Raw genomic sequence first — 7,657 nt, forward strand, 5'->3', positions numbered from 1 at the left:
TCGATAGGTGCCCGCATAGCCACATGCGTGCAGTCAATGGCGCCCTGCACCATGGGGAAGTCGGCGATCCTGGCAAATCCGACTGCACACTGCTCCTGCCTCTCTAGGGTCATGGGGAAGGAGATGAATTGGTGTCTCCTTGCAAAACGGGCATCGGTGACCTGCCGGATGCAGCGATGCACGGCGAACTGGGAGATGTTCGCTATGTCCCCAGCAGCGGCTTGGAAGGAGCCGCTTGCATAAAAGTTCAGAGCCACCGTGACCTTCACTTCCACCGACAGAGAGGTCCTGCACATCAGCTGTGGACGCAGATCTCTGTGAAGCAGCTGGCAGATCTCTGCAACCACCTCCCTTCTGAAGCGCAGCCTCTTAACACAATGCGCGGCAGTCATGGTGAGATAGGACACCTGCTGCCGGTATTGCCTGAGTGGGTAAGGCCTACGTTGCCGACGCCTGATGGCCCCTCTGCGTCTAGGCATGGCTGCCCCTCTCACACAGCGTCTGCGAGCCCTTCGCACGTAATGCTGGAACTGAGGGTTGGAACCCCATGCAGCCCCCATAATAAACTTGCAAACAGTGAAATCACAAGAGTCAAATTTCCAAGCTCTGGCCAGAAGCCAAAAATACCTCTCCTATGTTGTCCCAAATCAGTAAGGTCTGTTCCTTGGTCTCTGTACAGAAATCCAAAGCACTGAAGTCATTGCAGCAAAATGGCTGGCCTTTATAGTTCAGTGTAAGTGCCCTTTAATTAGCGCTCCCCGAGGCCCGCAGGGCCTCTGCTGCGTTCCACTTCACAGTTCTTAACAGCGCCACGCCCACATTGGGCGGGCGCCACTGAATTTCCGGTTTGGGGCGCACAAACAGCGTTGCACGACGAAATGACGTCATAAGCAGCGCGCGCAGCTAAGCGGGCGCAAACACTTTGCGCCGGCGCTAAATGTCAACTGAAGTTGGGCGTAGGCGCAGATCGGCCTGCGCCCGGGCGCTAAGTGCCTAGCGCTGGAAATCTACCCCTCTTATGGCGTTAACGGCTGGCGAACGCAACTGAATTTCTAGGCCTATATCTTTAAAAGCTTTTAGAACGTGCCAATCAGTGCCCCTGCGCCTAAAAAACAGCTTCATTTTAAGAGCCTCTTCGAAGGCCGGAAAACGAGCCCAATTAGTGGAAACTCACCATGGTGATTCATTCGATCTGGGGGCGTGGGCAGTTTTGTGGGCGGTGCTGGCATCTAGTGCAATTTTTAAAATCTAGCACAAAAAATGGCGGAAGCTCGATTTGCACCGGACGTAATTTGCGCTTGAAATTTCTCCATCTTTTGCGCTGGTTTGGCCGACTTTGGGCGAATTGCGTCGAAAGAACCAGTGCAACTCCTGCCCGTTACATTTATTGCCACTTCTCTCTTCTTTTGTCCCGAAAGTATTTACTGCTACTGGGAGTCGTGTCCCCAAATACCAGCAGACCTCCAGTAGCTCAGCCGAGTGCCCATTCTTCATGTCTGAGCCCAGGTAGTGAGTGTCGGTAGGCTGTTGAACTATGGAGACTGGCTTACTCCTGTACCGGCACAGCATCTACACATGGCCACTCTCCAACGGAGGGGTTGCGGGAGAGGGGGGTAGCTGATCTTTTCTCCTCCCTGCCCCAAGGGCATTGTGGCCAATTGTAGCCATTAACTATCTAGGTGTGGGTAGTGTCTCTGAGTCAGAAGGTTGTGGGTTCAAGTCCCACTCCAGAGACTCGAGCACAAATCTAAGCTGACACTCCAGTGCAGTGCTGTGGGAGTGCTGCACTGTCAGCAGGCGCTTTCTTAGGATGATACATTAAACCGAGGCCCCATCTGCCTTCTCAAGTGGTCGTGGCACTATTTCGAAGAAGAGCAGGGGGTTTCTCCCCAGTGTCCTGGCCAATATTTATCCCTCAACCAACATAACAAAAAGAGATTATCACATTATTGTGTGGGGGACCTTGCTTGGCTGCTGCCGTATCTACAGTTCAACAGTACTTCATTGGCTGCAAAGTGCGTTGGGGACGTCCTGAGGTAGTGAAAGGTGCTATATAAATGCAGGTTTTCTTTAACTGCTGCCCTGGCTGTGATCAGCTCTTCTTCTTCTTAGGCAGTCCCTCGGAACCGAGGATGACTTGCTTCCACACTAAAAATGAGTTCTCGGGTGACTGATGAGTCCAATGCGGGACCTACAGTCTCTGTCGCTGTTGGGGTTGTCCATGAGGGTCCTGACGTTCCAGGTCCCGAACTTCATTTTAAAGGGTGGAAGATGCCTGTGCGTGAATTCTTTTAACGTGGGGTGGCCGTTGCACACCAGCTACCACACGGGCTTGACAGAGCAAGGTCTTGGTCCAATGGCAAGGGGATCCAAGACGACTGGAGACCAGGCTCTGCTACATCGGCCTAGCACACACACACAAACATACTCCTACTGTCCTCCTCCCTCCTTCCCGCAGGTCCTCTCTGCCTGGGTTTCATAGGCTATAACCCTGTAGTAACAAAGGCATTAAACATTAAAAGATGCATACCATACCTCAATATGGGCATGAATTTGAGTCAGAACCGTTATGCGTTGTATGGCTCAATACCTCCTCAGGCAATCACCCACTAGGTTAACGAGAGCAAGCTAAACTGTTAGGGTAAGATTGTAAACATTTGTAAAAGTTGTACAGCACCTGCACTGCAGCCGGTGATGTGATTCATTACATGAACCCAGAGCATTTGTAGGATAGAGAATCATTAAATTAGCACGAGTTCCACTCCTATTTGTTAAGCTTCATTTGAGACACCTACAAATGCCTCCCAGTTTGTTTTATTTTTTAAACTATGGATGAAGAGGAAATGTCCTCTGTGCGCAAGGACAGCAAAATAATGGCACTTATATTGTACACACATCATAAACACAAACATTTAAGAATTCAGTGCTCAAGCAGTAGCGAGGAAATCATCCCCCCCCCCCCTTTCGGCTAGTTTATTCTGTCCATAAAAGTATATAAAATAACTCTTGTATAAAGGAGGAGAGAACTTGCATTAATATAGCACCTTTTCCTATACTTTGAACTTCCAGAATGATTTACAAACCAGCTAATTACTTTTGAATTGCAGTCACTGTTGTCAGTTAGGCAAATACGACAGGCAGAATTGCACACAGCAAGATCCCAGAAACACCAAATGGATGTTCAAACAGATATCTTGTTTTTGCAGGAGGAATGTTAGCCAGGATTCCAGAGAGAACTCCCTGCTCCAGTTTAAACAGTGCCATGGGATGTATTACCGAATAAGAAAGGCCTAGAAATTCGGTGGGCTGCGCCACCAGTTAGTGCCCAAAGAGAGCACTTAGTGGGTTTAGCGCCACTGGCCACGCCTCCCGCGAAATTTAGCGGGGCGCTAATGGCAGCGTTAGCCGGTAGCGCTGCGCCGCCACCGATAACGTCATCGGTGTGCGCAGCGCCCCACTACCGCCCCGATCGCGAAATTTGGTAGCGCCCCCCGCTGTAACGCCGGTCGCAATTTGTGACCGGTTCAAGGGGGCCTACCTGCGGTGGTAGAGGCGCTGAGGTGCGGGGCGGCCATTTTTTTTGCTGGCCGCCTGCCAGCACCTCTTCGCGCAGCCGACCCCGGCCTCCTGAGCCCCCCACCCCCGCATTGTGCCGGCTGTCTCCCAAGAGCCCGGCACTTCTCCTCGGTGCCGGGCTCTTTTGCTGGCACTCGCGATCTCAGATCGCACTGCAGCAGGCCCCTCCCCTTTAAGAAGGGGAGGAAGGCCTGCAGTACCGCGGCACGTTGCGCTGCGAACTTCAGTTGCAGTGCCCCAAGACGGATGCGGGGCGCCTCGAGTAGCGCTGCGCTTCCGTTTGGGGTGCTCAAACTGAATTTCCGGCAGGCGCTCATGACTCCTTCCGAGGGGCGGTATTTGGGGCGCCACCAAATTTCTAGGCCAAAGACTTGCATTTCTATAGCGCCTTTCACGACCAACGGATGTCTCAAAGTGCTTTACAGCCAATGAAGTACTTTTGAAGGGTAGTCGCTGTTGTAATGAACAGGCAGAAGGAGACTTGATGTAATGTCACCTCCGGAAGATAGCACCTCTGGCAGTGCAGCACTCCCCGGTACTGCCATCCCAGATTATGTGCTCAAGTCTATAATGGAGCACGGGCCCTTAACCTTCTGGCCTAGAAGCAAGCGCCACTGCCAATTCAATCAAGCTGGCACTAATCTGTAAGTGAATACAACTGAAATGAGGCCGATTAGAGAAATGTTTAGTTTTATGACAGATTAACCAGCCTTAGAAATGATGAGGTAAAAACTTTTTCTTTTTTCGAAAGTGCTTATGATTTCTCTAGAAATCCTGGTAGGGGAATCTTCACAAATAAATTCCAATGTCACTATACTTAGTGACCAGAGGGATTTTTTACTCTGAGTGATGCAGCGGGTGTTTCATTTCCAACACGTGATTTACACGATCTTAATTGTTTACATAGAAAATGTTGAGACATTTTGCTGGGAAACCCACAGTTGCTGGTACAATGTTCCGGGAAGAAGGGAGGAAGGTAGTTTTCATTCTACGTTTCTTTTCCTCTGGGGAAGTTATCTTCTATCCTGGCTGCTCAGCTTTAGAGCAAATTAGGTTTCAGAATGACCCAGTAACAGATTTTATTTTCACATTCACATTTAGGGCAATGAATTCTTGTTGGGCTGAAGACCTAGAATCTCGAAACAGAAACACACATTAGGTTAATGTTTTGGGTGTGGGTCCTCTGTCAGAATCTTTGATCTACATTTCTCTTTTCAGATTTTGAAATTCATATACAGGAAACTTTGTGTTATCAATGTCCGGCAAGCTCGAGCCACCGGCAAAAATCAGGAGCTGTTTTTTTTCTTTTCGTTGCTTTTTTCTCAACAGTCAAGCTCTGCAAGGTCTGTAGCTAAGCAACAGCTTCGGCTAGAGATGCTACAGAGACGCTTGCCGACTGTTTAGAAGCTGTTGCTAAGCAACAGGGTTTGTTGATTCACACGGAGCTGAAAATCTCCGTATGTTTTAACATTAGCGCTGGAGTGTCCGGCAGTTTTGAGGGAACGGCAGCAGCTCGGTCCCGTCGGTGCCGGATAGCACAAAGTTTCCTGTATATCCAGAACTCTTATGAAAAAAAAACTCATAAACATTGTCTGTGGTCCCGATTTTAGCTCCAGGTGGATTCCCCGCTCTGGCCTGAGTTAAAATTGCAGTCGGGTCTCAATGATGTCATCGGGCCGCAACATGCATTTGTAAAGAAGGACCCCCGTTGGCTCCGGGCGCCTGTCCTTGCTGCCTGCTCAGGAGAGTAGGTTAAAATTCCAGATGTTGCGATCATGGCGGCTTCCGGACAGGTAAGAGCCCAGGGCGATTTTAACTGCCCACCCGCCAGGATTCTGCTGAGCGAGTAGGGTTGAAATCGTCCCCACAGTGTCTCTGAAATGCATTTTGTACCTTTGTGTCCTCTAAACCCCAACATTGAAGACCGAAAAGGGACAGGGTAAACCTGGGTTATATTCCTATGGAGATGGGGTAGTTAACGGGGCCAATCTGATTGAGGTGCTTAAAATAATGAAAGGGATTCACAGGTTATATGGGGAACAATTCTTCCCTCTTAATAGGAGAATCCAGAGCAAGTGGGGCATAATCTTAGAATTTGAACTAAGGTGATGAAAAGTGAAACCAGAAAAAAAGATTTTCTCAAGGGGAGAGGGTTGGGAGAAAGTGGAGTGCATTGCTGTTAGATGGAGAGTCAGTTGTGGTGTTTAAAAGGGAGGCAGATACTTACTTGGATAATAAGAGTGTTACAGGATTTGGAGAATGGGCGGAGATTTGAAATTAAAAAGATAACGAGCTGCTAACAAAGTGACAGAGCGGGCACAATGACCGACTCTGGTTCCTTCATCACATTAGCAGCAGCCTCCTGATATGCTGTTATAATCCAGGATTGCTGAGGTCAATTGTTGAACCATATGATCGTTCTACTCAGCACAGACCGGGGGACACTTTCTGATCTCTGCCGCTGTACACTGGATAAACCTCCTGAGTCATCCATTCTATCCATTCAAACCCTAGCGTTAGAAAACTGAGTTATGGGGAAAGGCTTGGGTAACAGTGGGCTCTGCAATCTTGATATCGTACAGCAAATGGCACAGAAAATGTAAATACAGAACATTGCTTCATATAAACCATGACAGTAAGACAAAGGGACAAAAATAAATCAAGCTGGAGACAAGCAAATTTAGGACTGATATCTAGAACAATTTTATACAAAGACTGATGATCATGTAGAATGGACTCTAGGGTAGGTTAATAGAGGCAACCCCCGCCCCCCCCCCCCCACCAATCATTTAGGAAGCATGTGGATTTTGTGACAGGGAGGAGGCTGTAGGATGGGCGAGTCTGGATGGGCCGCATGACCCCTCTCATCTGTATCGATCTTGTGATTATTGCAGTCGCTTTAGAGAATGAAAGTCGGCATGTGATCTGAAACAGTCCCGACGTCTTCCCTGCGTGTTCTCCCCACATCTAATCAGAAACAAGAATGGGTTCCTGAGCGCAGAATATGAATGGATTATGCAAAAATTTCAAAAAGTCCTAGACATGAAAGGAATTTTTTTTTAAAAGATTGATAATAGGGGGAAAAAAATGAAGAAATGATTATACAAGCAAAGCTAAAGAAAATGAAATGAATGTGATGATCGAATAATGACTAAAGATGTGACAGCGGTAAAGAAATAATGCTTCAAGAATATGATTTATGCACCCAATAGCACTCAGTAGTTTACTTTTCAGTCCCATCGTAGAATCATACAGCACAGAAGGAGGCCATTCAGCCCATCATGCCTGTGCCGGCTCTTTTGAAAGAGCGATCCAATTGGTCCCTATCCCCTGCTCTTTCCCCTTGGCCCTGCAAATGTTTCCTTTTCAAGTATATAACCAATTCCCTTTTGAAAGTTACTATTGAATCTGCTTCCATTACCCACGCAAGCAGTACATTGCAAACCGAACGTTCAACCACTGTAACACTGGATGGGTTTACACGGTTTCAAACCTGTTCCCAAATGAACTACATCATTCACAGTCCAACTGAAAGATGGTAATTGAAAATATCAAGTACCGAGCTCACCTCAAACTGATTTAGATTGATGACCAGCAAGTGATCCAAGTCAGAGACGCGCTCCCACGCACCATTTGGTGCTTCATTACATTTAGCTACCGTTCATATAGTTATGGCAGAAATCTATCATTTTAAGGGTGAACATGACAACTAGTAGCATATATTCATGGTTAAAATGATGGAGTAGGTGAGCATGCTGTTGGTCAGGGGAAAGTACATTTATTCCGCCAGCTTTTCACATTGAAATATTTCCTAAATTGTTTCTCCGTTAGCAATGACTTGTAGGATTTGGCTTAAAGAGGGGCAGTGCCCTCTTGGAGAAAGTGTAGTTTACTACAATTTTTTTTTGATATTGGGGATGGTGGTGTTCATAAAAAAACAAATCAAAAGGTTAACCAAGAGGCTAATATTCCTTCAACATTTAATCACCTCCAATTAACAACACTATACGACCACTTCTGAATAGATCTGCCCATATCGTGTGATCGCAAGTGTATCTCTTTGTTCTGTGCCAATTACTTC

The sequence above is a fragment of the Somniosus microcephalus genome, chromosome 17 (genome assembly GCF_052327205.1).
Source record: "Somniosus microcephalus isolate GS21.2 chromosome 17, FLI_Smic_1.0, whole genome shotgun sequence".
Classification (NCBI taxonomy): Eukaryota; Metazoa; Chordata; class Chondrichthyes; order Squaliformes; family Somniosidae; genus Somniosus; species Somniosus microcephalus.